This window comes from Macrobrachium nipponense, chromosome 22 (genome assembly GCF_015104395.2).
Source record: "Macrobrachium nipponense isolate FS-2020 chromosome 22, ASM1510439v2, whole genome shotgun sequence".
Taxonomy (NCBI): Eukaryota; Metazoa; Arthropoda; class Malacostraca; order Decapoda; family Palaemonidae; genus Macrobrachium; species Macrobrachium nipponense.
The window spans coordinates 5,042,231-5,063,579 of NC_087213.1; the positions used below are offsets into that span (position 1 = coordinate 5,042,231).

At 34.0% G+C, this 21,349-nt stretch overlaps 5 non-coding genes across 5 annotated transcripts; 3 read left to right on the plus strand and 2 right to left on the minus strand.

The window, feature by feature from the left end:
- Positions 1–7,502: 7,502 nt before the first annotated feature.
- On the plus strand, positions 7,503–7,576 carry Trnan-guu (transfer RNA asparagine (anticodon GUU)). Its single transcript has one exon. It is a non-coding gene; the product is annotated as a tRNA-Asn (tRNA).
- Positions 7,577–8,308: 732 nt separating this feature from the next.
- On the minus strand, positions 8,309–8,382 carry Trnan-guu (transfer RNA asparagine (anticodon GUU)). The gene has a single exon. It is a non-coding gene; the product is annotated as a tRNA-Asn (tRNA).
- A 4,850-nt stretch (positions 8,383–13,232) lies between these two features.
- On the plus strand, positions 13,233–13,306 carry Trnan-guu (transfer RNA asparagine (anticodon GUU)). The gene has a single exon. It is a non-coding gene; the product is annotated as a tRNA-Asn (tRNA).
- Positions 13,307–13,936: 630 nt separating this feature from the next.
- On the minus strand, positions 13,937–14,010 carry Trnan-guu (transfer RNA asparagine (anticodon GUU)). The gene has a single exon. It is a non-coding gene; the product is annotated as a tRNA-Asn (tRNA).
- A 633-nt stretch (positions 14,011–14,643) lies between these two features.
- Positions 14,644–14,717, plus strand: Trnan-guu (transfer RNA asparagine (anticodon GUU)). Its single transcript has one exon. It is a non-coding gene; the product is annotated as a tRNA-Asn (tRNA).
- The last annotated feature ends 6,632 nt before the right edge of the window (positions 14,718–21,349 follow it).

The window sequence follows — 21,349 nt, forward strand, 5'->3', positions numbered from 1 at the left end:
TCGGGATGATAAGGTGTGGAAGGTACGAGTTTGATGCCTAACTCTTTCATTCTATCCTTGAAATATTTGGATACAAAATTACTACCATTATCACTCTGTATAGTACGAGGCAGACCAAATTTAGAAAAATAATTTAACGATCGTTTAACTACGGTCTTCGCGTTGCCGCTTCTTACGGGTACCGCCTCGGGATAGCGAGTTAGTCTATCAATGATTGTCAACAGATATATATTCCCTCCCTTACTTCTAGGCAAAGGTCCAACCATATCGATAACTACATTCTCAAAAGGTTCGCCTACCAAAGGAATATTACACAACGGAGCTCTGGGGATTACTTGATTCGGTTTCCTGGCAATTTGGCATTCATGACAGTTTAAAACATACCTCTTTACATCATTTTTCATTTTAGGTCAAAAGTACGCCTTACTAATACACTTGAAAGTTTTATTTACTCCCAAATACACTTGCTCATCATGTGCTAACTCCAAACTAATTCACGAAGCTTCCTAGGAACCACTAATTGTTCGGTGATTTCCTCTTTACTACCTGACTTAGGTCGAACATAACGACACAAAACTTCGTCCTTTAAACAAAAAGTTTCTTTACACACATCATCGAGATCATCATCCAGCTCACACTCAAAAATTCGGGTTAGTGTCTCATCCTCTCTCTGTAACTCAACTAGCTCATCCTTATCCAAAAAGCCAGTACCTAATTCATCACCGTAACTAGTACTAGATATCGGTACATTTACTACGTTACTTTCGACCGCTACGCCTTCCCCTTGGCTATCACTGTCAACGATAGAGTTAGGTTTCTCAGCCACACTCCTGCCAAGATCAACCTCGCCACCTCTATCACATTCGTTTGAATCCACGAACTCACACTCGTTTGAATCCATGAACTCACCCATGTTCGAATCCACGAACTTACTCTTGTTAGAATCCACGAACTCACACTCATTCGAATCCATGAACAAATTATGACCGTAGTCTATGTCTGTATCTAAACCTGACCTAGTTACTACCATTTCGGGCACTGGAATATCCCTCACAACAGGATTCACATTCTTGGATAAAGCTGAGTCATTACCGACACTAATGTCAACGCCTTCGACGGGCAAACTGTCCACAACTGCAAGTTTCACTTCTCCTGACACTACCAGACTTTCTAATTTCAACTTCAACAAAGGACAAAGAACACAAGTGTTAGGAAATCCACCTAACATGACTTTTTCTTCCATATTGATTTCTGCCCTGTTTGGCACACTCTCTTTCCTAATCAATGAGACAGCAGCTCCTGTGTCTCGAAGCAAGACTACTTCTCTCGAACACACTACTCCAAGAGAGGAAACTATGCCTTCTGACAGAAATTCACCAAAAATTTTCCTAGTTTCTCTCATCACATCATTCCTACTTGACAAAAGGTTAACTAGAGATACTGGTTTCTTTCCGTCCTTCCTTTCTACTGCACAATTTCTCGCTAAATGCCCTTTCCCATTACATTGGAAACAAGTTAATTCTGAGCCACTAGATGCCACTTTACTCTTACAAACCTTAGACGTATGACCAGGTTTTCCGCATGTATAACAGGAATAGTCACTTTTACTCACATTGCTATTACTAGGACTGAAACCTTTACTGCTTTGTACTCTACCAGACGAAGGATCATTTCGTTTCTTACTAACACTCAAATTATGAGTTAGACTATATTCGTCAGGTAGCCTAGTTGCTCCTGCAAAAGATACTTCTCGCCTATCCTTTATATATAGCTTAATCTCAGGGGATACATTATCTTTCAAGTTTTCTAACAACACTAAGTTCTTCAAACTATCAAAATCCTCAACTTTAGCAGAAGTTAACCAATCAAAAAACAGCCTCTGTAACTCCTTACCATATTCTACATACGTAATATTTTCATCCTTTCTCAAATTTCTAAATTTCTTACGGTACGCCTCTGGTACTAACCTATACTCGCTAAGAATAGTTTCTTTCACGATGTCTTAATTATCACATTCCTCCTTAGACATGCAACTATACACAGTAAGCGCCCTACCACTCAAAACTGACTGTAAATATAAAGTCCACATTTCTTTAAGAGAACCTACTCTTTCCATTAACTTCTCAAAACACATGAAATATTTCGTTACATCTTCTTCATCTAACTTTGGTACTAATTTCAGCACTGCACTCATACCTAACGTATCAGCTTCGTTTTCGTTCTCGCCTGTCCGACTGTTACGAGTACTTTCCCTTAACCAAGCAATTTCCGACTCATGCATACGCTCTTTCTCTCTCTCTTCCTGCTCATGCATACGCTCTTTCTCCCTCTCTTCCTGCTGCATTACCAACATTTCTCTCTCTTGCTGCATTTTCATTACTTCTCTCTCTTGCTGCATTTTCATTGATTCTCTCGCTTGCTGCACTTCCCTCTCAGCTGCTCTTTCCTCTCTCTCAGCCGCTCTTTCATCTCTCTCATACTTCTCTCTTTCTTTCTTTTCAACATACTCACGGAGATCATCCCCCTCTAGACCTAGTAGCTTACCTGACTCAATAAACTCTTTCACCATCTCACTCATTCTGGCTCTTTCTATATTCTCCCTGTTTCAAACTGTTAGTGCTATCCTGGCAAGGTCGCCACAATGTTACAGCCTCTGAGAGGTCCGCTTCAGGTTCAATATGAAATAAAAAAAAAAAAAATTCAACACCAACAGTTGAAACTGGGGATACGAATATAGAAAGAAACACTAACACAACAAAGGTTTATTTACAAGCTCACTAACAAAGATAAATGCAGAATGGTGTCTCCTATTTACATAAAAAAAGTAAAATCTTACACTGCATGAACTGGGGGGAACAGTGAGGTAATGAAAGTACTTGCCGTTCAGTTTTGCAACTCGAAGCAATGGCTTCACAAAAGGAGAACTGCGATTGCAGACGTCTTCTTGACTCCGTATTGCAGAAAATAATGTCTGCTCTTGATACTTGAAGGGCAGGAACTCCCCAAAACCTCTAGCAGAACTTTTCTTCTCTGAAGCCTCGCTCAACGTCAAAATAACTCAGTCGTCCACTCCTGAAGACGACTTGACCAGAATTTGACTAATTCTCTCTCAAGAGACTTTTCCTCTCCGATGCTTCGTCCTTCTTCTCTTATCTCACTCTCTGATGATCTCTGCTGCTGAACTCTCACTGATAATCGAATCTGTGGCTCTTACCGATGATCTCTTACTCTGTGACTAACTGATGATCTCTTACTCTGTGACTAACTGATGATCTGCCTTCTCCTACTTCGTCCGTCGTATTTATATGGCATTCTGGGGGCGGGGCCTACGGCTGGCGTCACAAACTCCCGAGATTACCGAAACGATTTAGAAGTTTCTCGACGAAGTATTGCATCAGAAGTCGCGGCGTTTCTCACGACACTTCGGCGCCTGTCAAGTTCCACAACACTCCTGCCGATTCTAGAACCATCATGAAAACAGGTGCCTCCAACACGCGCGAAAACCTCCGTGTGGCAGAACTTCTCGAAGATGCGTTTTCCTTTCTTTTATCTTCCTTTACTATAAAGCAATTACCTTGACACTCTGAAGGAATACTTCAGGAAGACAGAAGTCAGTCGGACATATGACAGGGTGCGATTTTTATACCATTGACATAGCATAAAAGATGCAAAAACAAAACAAAAATGAGAATGAAAAACATGGCTGGTATTACACACGAATGTTCTACAGATTAGGCCAACTGGAAGCAATGTTGACAATTGTATTTCTTGGCAACGCAGGGAAAACCAGAGAGTCTTCAGTTATAGGAGTATGGAAGCCTTGATCAACATTTCCGTAAAAAAAATATAAAAGAATAAAGACTAAAAGCAGTAACCGCGGAAATACAAAGGAGAGAATGGATTAATTTTTCATTTAAAGCGTTACTCAGGGATTATTGTTGATTTCAGCTCTTATGTATTGTGATATATCAACTGTAATTGCGGTTTTGCGAAATTAAATAGAAAAGAAAATATTAGCAAGAACTTGTATTACCCACTGAAATTATCTTAATTTTACGACCATTTTGAAAAAAAAAAAAAAAAAAAAAAAAAAAAAAAAAAGAGGCACCGCGCTGAGTTAGACATATACTTTCAACTTTCTGTGCCATGTGCATTCTTATGTCTTCCTCTCTCCATTGATTTTTTTTTTTTTTTTGAGGGGGACGTTGAAGTTGGCCCTGTTTTGGGGCAATTTTGATGTTTATTTTAGCCCTGTCACTATTCATTCCTCTGTTCAATGAAGTACTGATTGCTTCAGCATTCACCATTTACCCCTTACACGCTTTATGCATCCATGATACGTCAACATTCGATGTCAGATTTTTCCATTAATGTCGTGTTGTTGATGTTGCAAGCCGTCTCTATATAGTCTTGACAGTTGACCACTAACAGTGCCTCGTTTGATGCTAACCGTTTTAAATTAGTCTCCATTCTTGACCACTAATAGCTCACCACAGTCACCGTGACCGAGAAAATGGCCCTGAGATCCTGACCGCCATTTGTGCGGCGCCATTGGCGCTGAAATAAATGTGTTTGCCACTGATCATTGAGAAGTGTCCCTTGTGGTATGAGGCTTGTTGCGGGTGGGTGAGGGAGTGGGTTGGGGAATCGTTCTGGAATAATAATAATTGTTTCTTTCCAATTTCAAATAAATCTTATAGGTTTTAGTGTATGTGGGATTTATATGGCCAGAGATCAGTGAGATCAGCCAGATGTGCTGATCAATTATACTTCCGTTTCAATGACAGTTATACCCGTGGTACAATGAACGAGATACTAAAGTGTATTCATTACTGATTGTTTGTGAATATAAAATAAGTTACGCTTGTGTGAGTAGCAAATATATGTAGTGAGTTTGTGTGCGCGCACACGCGAATGTATGCATGTATGTGTATAAAAGTAATAATAATGTTGACCCTCACTGTATTGGTCAACATTCATGCACTCTTCCCTAAAATTTTCAGTGAACCCTATTGTGTCTGTCGGCTTGACCTCCAAAGGTTGTCAAGAGCTTTTTTCGTTACTTCAATGCAATTATCGCTCGTGATCAGTTCCGGTTGATTTTGGCTTCGAAGACTATTTGCCAACGTTGGACTGGGACTGCTAATTTTTTATTTCCGAATTTGAGTGATTTTGTCGAAAAGAGACAAAAAAAGAAAACAATATCATGTTAGGACCACATTTTATATATATATATATATATATATATATATATATATATATATATATATATTATATATATATTTTGTAGCAGTTTCTGCGAGAGAACAACGTTTGTAATACAAATGGAATGTTTTCCACGAAGTTATTCTTTCATGGCACACGTATATATATATATATGTATATATATATATATATATATATATATATATATATATATATATATATATATATATATCTATATCTATATATATATAAGTACTATTATATGTTGCTACTTTAAAAATGCATATATCCCCTCTTTGACTGTATAAAATATTATATATAGAATTTTGCAACATTTTTTCAAATTCCTTAGCTAGGATGTTTTAAAATGTATGTTCAGATTTCGAATAACATAATGTAAAAGAGTATATAACGTAGAATGTAAAGAAAGAGAGAGATTATCTTTGTCTGTTCCGAGCTAGAGATTGTTCCCCTATTATGTCAACTCCTTGCGATAAGAGACACCAAAGTTTCTGCTTTGCTTTCCTAACCTGTCAACACGTTTGATTAGAGATCTCCGTTGTGCTTTGGATTCCTGACATCACGTCTGATAGGGACTTTTACTCGAGTCTGTCTCGATCGAGCCGTGTCTTTGTTAAGCAGACTGGTTTAATACGCGTCCGTCTTTGCCGAAACCACGTGTAGATTTCACAATTTTTTCTGTAAAGTTACGTCATTTTCGAAGTTTCTGGAAGCATTGTATCATCTTTCTCATCCCCAAAACGTTTTGTGTCATCTCCACTGTCCAGCTTTCGTAAGGAGGAGTTTTTCATTGCAACAAAGAACCGCATAGCGTTCAGACCTCCTCTCTCTCTCTCTCTCGCCATAATTGTAAAGTAACGTAAAGATTTATACATAGACATTGGTCACTCGTAACTTTTAGATTCCAGTTTTGATATTTCTTATAGTTTATTTGGTGTTATTTAGTGCTTTTTGTGGAATCTGAACAAACGTTATATCAGTGTGTAACGGCGCCTATTTTTTGTGAAATTGTGTGAATTGGTGAATTTTTTGAACAAGCTGCAGCAGAAAGAAAGAAATTGGTGTACCAAGGTAGTGTGTTATATTTTTATTAGTTGCAACTAATAACTAATAGTTACAGTGGTTTGGTAAAAATTTAAACTAATATTTACATTGGCTGAAAACAATTTACATTTTTACACATTACAAATTTTTGTGTTTTGTGTTTTGTTTCATTTGAAGTGATTTTTGTTTGTGCATTTATCCATTATTGAAGTGTATGTTTTTATTTTATGTTCTGTGTGATTAGGGCTTTTTACAATTTTGGTATTTTCCACATTTTTCTGTGTTTTCATTTACATTTACAATTTAATTAACTTTTAATTGAATTTAACACTTGTGAATTAATTTGCATTTACATGGAATTCTTTTCAAGTTTCATTGTTGTTTAGCACTTGTGAATTAATTTCCAAATTTAGATATTACCTAACACTATTGAATTTTTATTGACTTAATTCTTTTGAATTTTGTGATAAATTAATTTTTATTTAATTTTACTTAATTGATTCAAGAATTAATTAAACTTAAATTTGTTTTCAAGTAACAGTAATTTTCCCTGATATTGTGAATTTCCTTGTACATTTTGTGTTTAATAATAAGTTTTTGTATTTAAAATGTTTATAAGTGTTTCTTTAAACCATCATATGTATAGGATTTGCTTAGGTAGAAACATAGAGTGGTAATTGATCTGTTTTCCTTCAATTTACTTTAAATGAGTTAGAACCAGGGAAGTACTTAGACTTCTGAAATCAGGGAAATAATTAGACTTGTAAGTTGTTGATGGAGTAATGCCCTTTGATTAAATTAATTACAAGATTACCTCACACCTGTTTTGATGAACTTAGTCTGATTTTCTGCAATACTGGTAAGTTGTTAAGGGAGCACTGTTGCCTTTAGCGTATTCAGTCGTTTAGTAACTGTGATGAGGGATCAGGTGTCTGGCTATTGTGAGGTAACAATTAATGAATGGTAAGTTTAGTAACCAGATACATGGCACTTTGTCGCAGTACATGCATGCATATATATATATATAATAATATATTATAAATATATAATATATATAGTATATATATTATATAGTATATATAAGAATAAAATCTCCCGTGTAAGTTCAGATTGATGTGACTATTAATAGTACCTATAAGCCGATTTGAGTCCTCCCGAAAGTACAATCACAGGAAACGTGTTCAATGCACAAATTATTCAATAAAATAACTGAGTGCCAAATACAGTGCCAAGCCTCCGTGGCACAATCGGTTAGCGCGTTCGGCTGTTAACCGAAAGGTTGGTGGTTCGAGCCCACCCGGGGGCGGCAGCTTTTGATGGTGCTATAAAATTAGTATAAGGTTAGTTGACCTTGTCCAATTGACCTCGGATGGTTAGAAAGTTTCTGTAAACGTGAAGCATTATTTAAGGCGTAAAAAATGGCAGGTAGACCGTTGCAGAAATGGTAAGTGAAATGGGCAGTTTAGGAAGAAAGCTGGCAATGTAAAGGAATTGACTAAAATGAATATGGTCTTAAAAGGCCTACTACCCTTTATAAAAAAAATGTACTCTTATAAAACTTAGAATAAAAGTTCCAGAGGTCACTGACACCAGAATAAGCACTTGAAGGTGAATCGCCAGATCACCTGACTTACAAACTGTTTTCAAATCTGTGTATATATATATATATATATATATATATATATATATATATATATATATATATATATATATATATATTATATATATATATAAGATAGACTTGGAAACTGTCTCTATGTGAGGTGATTTGACAATCTACCTTTATTACTTAGTCTACTGTCAGTGACCTTTGGACTTTTTATTCTCATTTACACAATAGAATCAAATTGTTTATTAAACAGTAGTAAGGAGTAGCTTAGAATGTTTATCTTCTCTGTCTAATTGACACTTCTTCCACCTTCATGAATGCTTACGGTTCACAAAGCCTTTCTAATCATCGGAGGTCAAGTGGACAAGGTCAGCTATCGTTATCTTAACAGTTTGGGGACAGGAGTATCCTGGCACTATTAAAAGCTGCCGCCCCCGGGTGGGCTCGAACCACCAACCTTTCGGTTAACAGCCGAACGCGCTAACCGATTGTGCCACGGAGGCTTGGCATTAGTGGCACTCTGTTGTTTTATTGATTAAATCTTGCATTGAACGCGTTTTTTGTGATTGTACTTTCGGGAGGACTCAACTGGTGGCTTAATAAGGATATTGTTCAACAGTTCAGGGTTAACCTAAACTTAAAATGGAACATTTTATTTCTTATATATATATATATATATATAGATATATATCATATATATATATATATATAATATATATATATTATATATAGTGACGAAGTGGCCTAGAGTATCTGGGTCTGGATACCATTAATACTTGGTGCACGAAATAGTCAAAGATCTGTGTCTGGACACCATTAATATTTGTTAACCCAAATTGCCAAGTATCTGGTTACTACACTTACCATTTGTACTTGCTAGAACAAGAGACCCTTTTATTCCTGGGTCTGGGACACCCTTTGTACTTAGGACACAGTTTGTTCAAGTACCTGGTTATTACTTACCTCACTTCAGCCAGACACCTGACCCTTCATCACAAATACTAAACGACTGAATACTCTAAAGGTAAGAGTGAGCCCTTATATAACTGAACAGTCAAGAAAACAATCAGTCTAAGTTCATTAAAATAGGTGTGAGGTAATCTTAATTAAAGGGCATCACTCCTGCAATTTCAAATCTAAGTATTTCTCTGATTCTGTTTTATATGTGGGAAACGTCACAATTAGCACTCTATATTTCTACCTAAACAAAAATAAAATGCAATATTGATGGTTACAATGAAATGCTCATATAAATTTTAAATACAAAATTTTATTTCTAAATTCAAAATTTATAAGTGAAATTCACAATCTCAGGGAAATTGTTATTTTTTGAAAACAAAAGTTTAATTAATTCTTGAATTAATTATTAAGCAAAATTAAATCAAAGTTTCTCAAGAAAATTTATTAAATTAAATCATAAAGCAATAATTAAATTTGAACTGAAATTCACTTAACTGCAAATTGATTTCCAAGTGTTAAATTCCAACAATTACATAATAGAATATTATTCAAACTAATTAAACAAAATAAAGACAATGCAGAAAACATAATGCATAATACGAAACAATTAAAGCATTGATAGTACAAACATTCAGCATATAAAATTGGATATGTCAAAAGAACAAAGCAAAAGATAGATGTGTTTAAAAATGATAAAACCTCGAAGTGCACTTCAAAACATTTGTAAAAATACCTTATACACAGTTGCAACTCCAATCAAAAGGCCTGTTACAATTTCAACCTCTTCACTATTTTCGTGGGCACCTTCACAAAACTAATAGAAATAATACTATTTTCAGATTCCACAAACAACACATATTTTACCAAGAATTTTGAGTGACCACTTTGAATACAAAATTAATGTGAGCTACGTTAAGTTACTGAAATAGCCTCGCAACCGAGCGAGCGAGAGAGAGAGAGATTTTGAGAGAGAGAGAGAGAGCAATGTTAAACTCTCTAACGCATGTCTCTACGTCTTAAAAGCGAATCAATCTTTTATATGCGTAACTATGTATATCAGGGGAATGGGTGTCTAGTTGAGTGTACACGTCTGAGATGAAAACATATTACTTCATCTCTATAGGGGTATTGAGCAGAAAGAACAAGGCCTCTTGTTCCGTTACAGGCCCGATCTGGACGATAAAAAATTAGCTTAACTCATCTATTTTCAAGGGGTTGAATAACAGTGCGACCTGGGAGGTCTTACGCACGTGTTTGCGCCGATAAAGAAATCAGCTTAGCTAAGACATTCTCAAAGTGTGACAACAACCCTCTTCAAAAGGCTTATGAGCTTTCACTCTCTCTGTCTTACGTTACTTCAAAATGAAAAGTGGGACCACTTAACACATGTTATCTTTAAATTTGGGAATCTGAACACACAAAAACATACATTTCACAACATGATACACAGGTTCTGAGGTGAATTAATCGTATTACCACAATTATAATTGCATTATAAAACCTATACTATAAGATTATATATATATATATATATATATATATATATATATATATATATATATATATATATATATACATATATATATATATATATATATATATATATATATATATATATATATATATATATATATATATATATATATGTGTGTGTGTGTGTGTGTGTGTGTGTGTATATATATATATATATATATATATATATATATATATATATATATATATATATATATATATATATATATACATACATATATATATATATATATATATATATATATATATATATATATATATATGTATGTATGTATGTATGTTACAACAGAATTCCATCTAATAAAAGGAGCCCATAAGTGCACCAAAATATAGAGAGAAAAGTACTATATTTCAGACTGCTGTCTCCCTCTTCAGGTAGATGAATGAGAAAAGTTTACAGAAAAGGTGGTATTTATACCAAGAGGTCCTTCCACAGGCAAGCCAATTTAGGTCACCCCCACTGATAATCTTCCTTTAATCTTCTTAAGCGTTGGTTGAATGAAAATCTTGTCGATTGTATCTGAATCCCTTGCTCCTTTTGAGATGTTCATTACCTGCCTCTCTTTTATTAAGGCCGAATCCATCATTGGACTCTTGTACCAGCAGTTACTGCTATAAATTATACGTAACAAATTCCAGTTTATTCTATGGTTATGTTCATTTATATGGTTGAAAATAGCTGAGTTCTGTTGTCCATACTTAACTGACCGTTTGTGTTGTATTATTCTCTAGGGAGGTAATTTACCTGTAAATCCGACGTAAGATTGGTCACTGTCCTGGCATGGAATTTGATAAGCCCCAGTGTCCTTGGGGGATGTCTTTTGTTGGACGTTAATCAGGGATTTGGCTAAGGTGTTTGGGTAAGTGAATGCACAAGAGTTAGATTTTCCGAGGGTCTGAGTCACCTTCTTAATTGTGTCCAGGTGTGGAATTTTTATTTTATTGTTGTGTGTATCTCTGGTCTTGTCTTTAGGGGGTCGGTAGAAAATTACGTTTGCTTTGTGAATTGCTTTCTCAATTATATGGTCAGGACGAAAGTCGCTTACAAATTAGTTCAAATCCTTTTCCAGAAAATCTAGGGAACAAATTCATAAGGCTCTTAAGAACAGGTTGCTGGCCACACCTATCTTGATAACAATGTCGTGATAGCTAAAGTAGTGAATGTATGAAAGTGAGAACGTTGGTTTTCTGTATATGGTAAATTTGAATTCTGTCGTGTCTCTGATTATTAAAACATCAAGAAAAGGAATTTTGTTGTCTGTTTCCCATTCAACTTTAAATTTGATGCTGGGTACTAATGCATTTAATTTTGAAAGGAATTCATTAAAATTGCTACACCTATTATCCCAAAATGTTAGAATATCGTCTACATATCTCATCCACAAAATGTTTTTGAGTTTTATTGCATTTATTACTGTAGTTTCAAAGTATTCCATGTACAGATTGTTTAAAACAGGACTTAAAGGACTACCCATACTACACCCGAATTTTTGCTTGTAAAATGATTCCCCGGATGAAAATACGTTATTAGATGCACATAATTCAACTAACTTTATTATTTTGTCAAGCGTCAATGGGAAATGAAATGAATAGGGGGATAATTTTTCCCTCAAAAACTAAAGAACGTCCTGTACTGGTACTTTTGTGAATAGGGAATCTACGTCAAGGCTTAAAAGTTTTATGTTGTGAAGTGGTATATGTGCTTCTCTGAATTTGTGACAAAAATCTTCCGAATGTTTAATATGACTTGGTGAAAGTGCCTAAAAAAGGTGAAAGGAGGCCAGCTAACCATTTAGAAATTTTGTAATTCAAAACTCCGGCACATGAAACGATGGGTGTGAATGGAAGATTGTATTTGTGAGTTTTGGGAAGGCCATAAAAGTAGGGTAATTTAGGATTAATTACTTTAAATTTCTCTAATACTTCAATACTCTTTTTGTTTTGGCCAATTAATCTTACTTTCCGAAAAAATTCTGTGGGAACGTTTTGGAGGGGATTTTTCGTTAGTTTGTCGTAAGTGTTTGTGTCGCTAAGGAGCTGGTTGATTTTGCCGAGGTAAAAGTCTTTGTCCATTATTACGATTTTGCCGTGTTTGTCGGATCTACTTATTATAACATCTAACTTTTTTAGCGAGTGGATGGCTATCATAAATGTACGGGGAACAGGATATTTCTTATTTAGGTCAGTTAAAGCATTTAGTAACACTCCTTTTAAACATTCGCAAACAAACATTTGCAAACAAACAAGTCATTAAACCATAATGATAATTTCCTGATAGTGCTTCGTTAAGAAATGTTATTAGCCAAAAGTGTCTTGAGAGAGAGATAATTACCTTTTGTGTGTTTCCTTAGGAAAGGAATTAATTAAATTGATCAAGGCGATAGTGCAACTTATAGTGAATTTTTAGCCGGAAGTGTCTTTAGACCCATGTATTTTTAGCCAAGTGTATTTAGACCAAGTTGTTTTTAGCCAAAAGTGTCCTTAGCCCAAAGTGTCTTAGACTAAAGTTTTAGACAAAAGGTCCTAGACCCTATATATATATATATATATATATATATATATATATATATATATATATATATATATATATATACATATATATATATATATATAGTATATATATAGTAGTATGTATATATATATATATATATATATATATATATATATATATATATATATATATATATATATATATATATATATATTTTTAAGAATAAGATCTACCGTACAAATTCAGATTGACGTGACTATTAACAGTGTCTATAAGATGGTTTAAGTCCTCCCGAAAGTACGATCTCAAGAAACGTGTTCAAGGCACAATTTATGCAATAAAAGAACTGAGTGCCAGATACAGTGCCAAGCCTCCGTGGCACAATCGGTTAGCGCGTTCGGCTGTTAACCGAAAGGTTGGTGGTTCGAGCCCACCCGGGGGCGGCAGCTTTTGATGGTGCTATAATATTAGTATAAGGTTAGTTGACCTTGTCTGTTGACCTCGGATGGTTAGAAAGGCTCTGAAAACATGAAGTATTCATTAAGGTGTAAAATACGGCAGGTAGACCGTTGCAGAAGTGGTAAGTGAAACGGGCAGATTATGAAGAAGGCTGGAAATATGAAGGAATTGGCTAAAGTGAATACGGTGTTATAGGGTTTGCTACTTTATAAATATATATATAATATATATATATATAGACTTGTAAGCTGACTATACATGAGGTGATTTGACAAATCTCCGTAGATCTACTACTTATTCTGGTGTCAGTGACCTCTGGAGTATTTATTCTGTTTTAAATAATAGAATCAAATTGTTTATAAAGTAATGGTAAAGAGTAGCTATAAACCTTTATCATCTCTGTCATTTTCCTTAAACTCCCAGCCTTCTCCTTCCTAATTACCCCTGTCCACTCACTATTGCTACATGTAGACGTCTACCTGACACTTCTTCCACCTTCATGAATGCTTACCGTTCACAAAGCCTTTCTAATCATCCGAGGTCACGTGGACAAGGTCAGCTATAGTGTTATCTTAACAGATATGGGATAGGAATATTATGGCACTATTAAAAGCCGCCCCCGGGTGGGCTCGAACCACCAACCTTTCGGTTAACAGCCGAACGCGCTAACCGATTGTGCCACGGAGGCTTGGCATTGAATGTGGCACTCTTTTGTTTTATTCGTTAAATCATGCATTGAACGCGTTTCCCGTGATCGTACTTTCGGGAGGACTCAAACTGGCTTATAGATATTGTCAACAGTCAGGTTAACCTAAACTTACATAGAACATTTTATTCTTATATATATATATTATATATATATATATATATATATATATATATATATATATATATATATATATATATATATAAGAATAAAATGTTCTATGTAAGTTTAGGTTAACCTGACTGTTATATATATATATATATATATATATATATATATATATATATATATATATATATATATATATATATATCTATATATATATATATAATATATATAAGAATAAAATGTTCTATGTAGTTTAGGTTAACCTGACTGTTATATTATATATATATATATATATATATATATATATATATATATATATATATATATATATATATATATATATAATATATATATAAGAATAAAATGTTTCTATGTAAGTTTTAGGTTAACCTGACTGTTGACAATATCTATAAGCCAGTTTGAGTCCTCCCGAAAGTACGATCACGGGAAACGCGTTCAATGCATGATTTAACGAATAAAACGAAAGAGTGCCACATTCAATGCCAAGCCTCCGTGGCACAATCGGTTAGCGCGTTCGGCTGTTAACCGAAAGGTTGGTGGTTCGAGCCCACCCGGGGGCGGCTTTTAATAGTGCCATAATATTCCTATCCCATATCTGTTAAGATAACACTATAGCTGACCTTGTCCACGTGACCTCGGATGATTAGAAAGGGCTTTGTGAACGGTAAGCATTCATGAAGGTGGAAGTAGTGTCAGGTAGACGTCTACATGTAGCAATAGTGAGTGGACAGGGGTAATTAGGAAGGAGAAGGCTGGGAGTTTAAGGAAAATGACAGAGATGATAAAAGTTTATAGCTACTCTTTACCATTACTTTATAAACAATTTGATTCTATTATTTAAAATAGAATAAATACTCCGGAGGTCACTGACACCAGAATAAGTAGTAGAGGAGATTTGTCAAATCACCTCATGTATAGTCAGCTTACAAGTCTATATATATATATATATATATATATAATATATATATATATATATATATGCTGATTTGAAAACCACTTCTAAGTCATGTGGTCTGACAATTCATCTTAAGTGCTTATTCTGGAGTCAGTGATCTCTGGAGTTTATAATCTCATTTATGTAATATAATAAATATATATATATATATATATAATTATATGTGTGTGTGTGTGTGAATATGTATATATATATATATATATATATATATATATATATATATATATATATATATATATATATATATATATGCTTAAAAAATCACAGTAGATGCACGTGACTTCATAAATAAGCGAATACCACGGGAAATTGATAGTCAGGAATCCAAGCGCTTTCGTCTTTATTCAGACATCGTCAAGGAGCTACTAAAGTACAATTGGAGAGGAAGGCCTCAGGTACAAACAAGATCAGGAATACCAGATGGTTAATTATCAAAAGGGTAAAAATTAAAAGGGATAATCCAGGATTATCGGATATCACACGGTCACAAACTTAAACAGATTCTAACCCTAACCGAAATTACAAAGTATCTTTACAGTCCAAAACATGTAAAAACTGAATATATTAATTTTGTTGCTTATATTTATCTACAACTTTTTTCATTATGAAAGCATCAAGTTTAAATAAACCAAGACTTAAATTTAGAACATTTCTATTATTTGACTTGATAAAACAAGATTCAATGATATTCCTTTTAACTGTGTCATTACATGGGACTAAGGCTCTTGCTTGACTCCAGTTAATAGGATGGTCTAAATCTCTCATATGTACAAATAATGCATTCGATATTTTCCCAGTTCTCACAGAATATTGATGTTGCTTAAGACGCTGTGAAAGAGATTTGCAGGTCTGTCCGTAATAGATTTTATCACACTTTTTGCAAGGAATTTCATATATGCAGCCTGGAAGATCTTTAGGAGAATTTTTGATTACTAAACTCTTGACATTAATATTACTGAAAACAACATTTATGTTAAAAGCTTTAAAATTCTAGGAATATCTAAAAACCTTTCATCATAAGGTAATTTTAGAATGTTATGCTTACTAAATTCAAGTTTGTCATTAGTTGAATAAAATGTAAAAATTCTTACTCCTTTGGTAGGAAATATTTCTAACACGAATGTTAAAAACAATGTTGATTTTATAAACAAATTGAATAGTTTAAATTTGAATTATGATTTTAATATGGTTAGTTTTGATGTTGTCTCTTTATTTACAAAAGTGCCTGTAGATAACTTACTTAAAATATTTGGAAGACGAAATTAGAGCGTCATGACATTCCCTTAAGTGTAGCAAATCTCATTAGTCTCATAAGGTTATGTATCAAAGATAGTAATTTTGTTTCAATGGGGAATTTTTTGTACAAAAGTTTGGCATGGCCATGGGTAATCCCTTATCTCCTATCCTTAGCAATATTTACATGGAATTTTTTGAGACAAAACTCTTACCAAGAATTTTGCCCCAAAAAGTTATTTGGTTTAGATACGTGGATGATATCTTCTGTATTTGGCCAGTTCACGAAAACCTCCAGGAATTCCTTAATAATCTCAATAATTTAGTCCCTTCTATAAAATTTACTGTAGAGGAAGAAAGAAATTGTAATTTGAATTTTCTTGATGTAACTGTCCATAGAAATGATAGAAATTTCACCTTTTCAGTCTTTCGAAAATCAACTAATATTGCCTCTTTTGTTCATTACTACTCCAATCACCATCAAAATGTTAAATTCTCTGTTTTTTCTGGGATGTTCCTAAGGGCTTAGTGTCGTAGCCCGCAGTTTATTGACGCTGAAATTAAAAACTATTTATGATATTGCATTGAAACTTAAATACCCAAGGACTTTTGTAGATGTGGCATGGAAAAGAGCTAGAAAAACATTTTATTCAACTAATGACAAACTTGAATTTAGTAAGCATAACATTCTAAAATTACCTTATGATGAAAGGTTTTTAGATATTCCTAGAATTTTAAAGCTTTTTAACATAAATGTTGTTTTCAGTATTATAATGTCAAGAGTTTAGTAATCAAAAATTCTCCTAAAGATCTTCCAGGCTGCATATATGAAATTCCTTGCAAAAAGTGTGATAAAATCTATTACGGACAGACCGGCAATCTCTTTCACAGCGTCTTAAGCAACATCAATATTCTGTGAGAACTGGGAAAATATCGAATGCATTATTTGTACATATGAGAGATTTAGACCATCCTATTAACTGGAGTCAGGCAAGAGCCTTAGTCCCATGTAATGACACAGTTAAAAGGAATATCATTGAATCTTGTTTTATCAAGTCAAATAATAGAAATGTTCTAAATTTAAGTCTTGGTTTATTTAAACTTGATGCTTTCATAATGAAAAAAGTTGTAGATAAATATAAGCAACAAAATTAATATATTCAGTTTTTACATGTTTGGACTGTAAAGATACTTTGTAATTTCGGTTAGGGTTAGAATCTGTTTAAGTTTGTGACCGTGTGATATCCGATAATCCTGGATTATCCCTTTTAATTTTTACCCTTTTGATAATTAACCATCTGGTATTCCTGATCTTGTTTGTACCTGAGGCCTTACTCTCCAATTGTACTTTAGTAGCTCCTTGACGATGTCTGAATAAAGACGAAAGCGCTTGGATTCCTTACTATCAATTTCCCGTGCTATTCGCTTATATATATATATATATATATATATATATATATATATATATATATATATATATATATATATATATATATATATATATATATATATATATATATATATATATATATATATATATATACTATCTCTATATATATATATATATATATATATATATATATATATATATATATAATATATATATATATATACACACACAGTGGTACCTCGAGATACAAAATTAATCCGTTCCGAGGCACCCTTCGTATCATGAGGTTTTCATATCTTGGACCACATTTTACATGTAATATGGCTAATCCGTTCCAAGCCCTCCAAAAACACCCCAGTAAATTTCATAATAAAGCTAAATTGACCTGTAAACAATGAAATACTACAACAAATTGGACCATTCAATACCTAACTTAATAAGGTAATGCTAATTACCTGTAAATAAAGTGTATTAGTGTACATGGTATAGAAGAAATACTGTACATATGTAGTAAAATGTGGAAGCTTACCTTTCGAGTGAGGCTATCTCCGAAAGTGGCGGCAGAGGAGGAGGACAAACGGCAGATACATACGTACGTACGTACACTTAACTTTACGAAACACATAAAGAAATGTAAGGAAAACTAAACTAAAATTTACGAAACACATTAACAAAATTGTAACACTTAACTTTACAAAAAACTAAAATAAAAAAATTTTTATTGTCTTTTTTTGATTTTTGCATTTTATTTTTACTTTTTTATACTTTACGTAGGTTTTTTTTTTTATACAAAATTTCAACTTCCTCACCACTTTCAACTTTCTGTTTTTTATCACTTGGTTCTTCCTTTTTGCTTACTCCTGCTAATGCTAAAGGCCTCTTTAAGGAATAACTATCCAAGGAAGATTGCTTCTGCCTACTTTTCACAATGTTCCTGAAACGACTCAGGCAAACGTCATTCTGCGCAAGCATACGACCTGTGTGAGCCTTTTTGGGGTGTCTTTTTTCTATAAACGATTATACTTTATGAAAAGCGGCTAGAACATCCTTAATTTCTGCCGTTGTCATAGGGTCGCCCTCCTCCTCCTTGCCACTGCTAGAGAACTCCTCTTGAACGACGTTATGTTACAATGCCTCCAACTCCTTCAGGTCATCCGTCGTGAGCTCCTCTTGATGCTCCTCGAGAAGGTCGTTGATGTCGTCCACGTCGACAACCAGCCCCATGGACTTGCCGAGTGCAACGATCTTGTCAAGATCTGGTTGCAAAACAGTTTCAGGATTGTCAACTGTTTCTGAATCTGCGGCACCAGCTTCGCCCACGTCGAATCCCTCGAAGTCTCGGGCAGATACGGCATCAGGCCAGAGTTTCCTCCACAAGGAATTCAAGGTTCGCCTCGAAACCTCCTGCCAAGCTTGGTCGATGAGTCGGATGCATATGACGATGTCGAAATGCTCCTTCCAAAATTCACGCAAGGTGAGGTTTATGGTATCGGTGATGTCGAAACATCTCTTGAAAAGATGTATCGTGTACAGCTTCTTAAAGTTCGATATCACTTGCTGGTCCATGGGCTGGAGGAGAGGGGTGGTGTTTGGCGGAAGATAAAGAATCTTGATGAAGGAATACTCCGCTAGGATATCTTCCTCGAGGCTAGGAGGGTGGGGAGGGACATTGTCCAACACTAGCAGACATTTCAGGGGGAGGCGCTTCTCTTCCAAGAATTTCTTCACTGTCGGGCCGAAACACAGATTTACCCACTCCATGAACAAAAGCCATGTTACCCAGACTTTTGCATTAGCCCTCCACATCAACTGGAAGCTTCTCCTTAAGCACTTTGTGGGCCTTGAAGGCTCGAGGAGTCTCGGAATGATACACCAGTAGGGGCTTCACCTTGCAATCCTCACTGGCGTGGGAACAAAGTGCGAGCGTAAGCCTGTCTTTCATAGGCTTATGCCCGGGTAGCTTCTTCTCTTCCTCCAACACCAGCAGACATTTCCAACACACATATATATATATATATATTATATAATATATATATAATATAGTATAGTATATAATATATATATATATATATATATCTATATATATATATATGCCTATTAAATAGCACGTGACAATATACTTAGTCAATGCCACAGGAAAAATAAAGGAAGGAGTACTGAGCACTTTCGTGTTATTTCAACACATTTTCGAGATACAGTTTTATTTTCCCCTGTGGCCTTGGGTATTTTATATATATATATATATATATATATATATATATATATATATATATATATATATATATACATATATATATGGGCTACGGTACTTTCGTCTAAAGCACTTTCGTCTAAAGATACTTTGGTCAAATGAAGCTGTGGTCTAAGGTTATTTTGTAAAAATGAAAATTTTCAAAAACGGTAACAAAGTAGAAACACCACAAATTGTTATCTTTATGCATGTAATTATACATTTAGCAAAATTAATAACGTAATTATTGTCGTATTTTATTTATGTAATTTTAAATGTAAAAAAATATAAGATGCTTTAAAAACAGTATAAGATTTTAAAAAGAACCCAGATTATACGGATTTTTTTTTCTCTTCTTGCCCCTAAAAGGAACCCCGATTCTTTTTTCTCTTCTTGCCCTTAAAAAGAAACAAGATTCTTTTTTCTCTTCTTCCCCTTACGGAAAGTTGAGATATTCTTGATTGTATAAGTTGTTCTTCTCCTCTTAGAGCATCGAGAACATTATATAGATTTGAATGAGATCTAACTAGGACACCAAATCTCCTCTGCCATGCTTCAACAGAATGGTTGTGATCGGAATTCTTCCAAACCTTGTCATTTCTGCGTAAGATAAGACGGCTGGGACACCTTCGATCTTCACATTGCCAATACGTAGCAGTCCTGATTGAATTATTCTTCATACAATAGTAATCATTATAGCAAAGTTTATCTTTTCCTCGGATTGTTTTCACAAATTGCGAAGTAATTTCCATATTGAGGTTTTAGAAGAAAATAAAATAAGAAGAAACAATAACGTGAAAACTTGTAAACATTGAGATATACCTGAACAACTTACCGAGGAAACATTCGCAAACAAACAAGTCATTAAATCATAATAATAATTTCCTGATAGTGCTTCGTCAAGAAATGTTATTAGCCAAAAGTGTCTTGAGAGAGAGACAATTACCTTTTGTGTATTCCGTTAGGAAAGGAATTAATTCAATTGATCAAGCAGATAGGGCAGCTTAAAATGAGTTTTTAGCCGGAAGTGTCTTTAGACCAATGTATCTTTAGCCAAGTGTCTTTAGACCAAGTTGTTTTTAGCCAAAAGTGTCTATAGCCCAGAGTGTCTTAGACTAAAGTGGTTTATACCAAAGAGTTTTAGTCAAAAATTCCTAGACCCTATATCTATATCTATCATATATATTATATATATATATATATATATTATATCTATATATATAATATAATATAAAAAATATATATATATACATATATGATATTGTATATATATATACATATATAAATATATATATATATAATATATATTATATATATAAAATATAATATAATATAATATAAAAGATCTACCCTGCAAATTCAGATTGACGTTACTATTAACAGT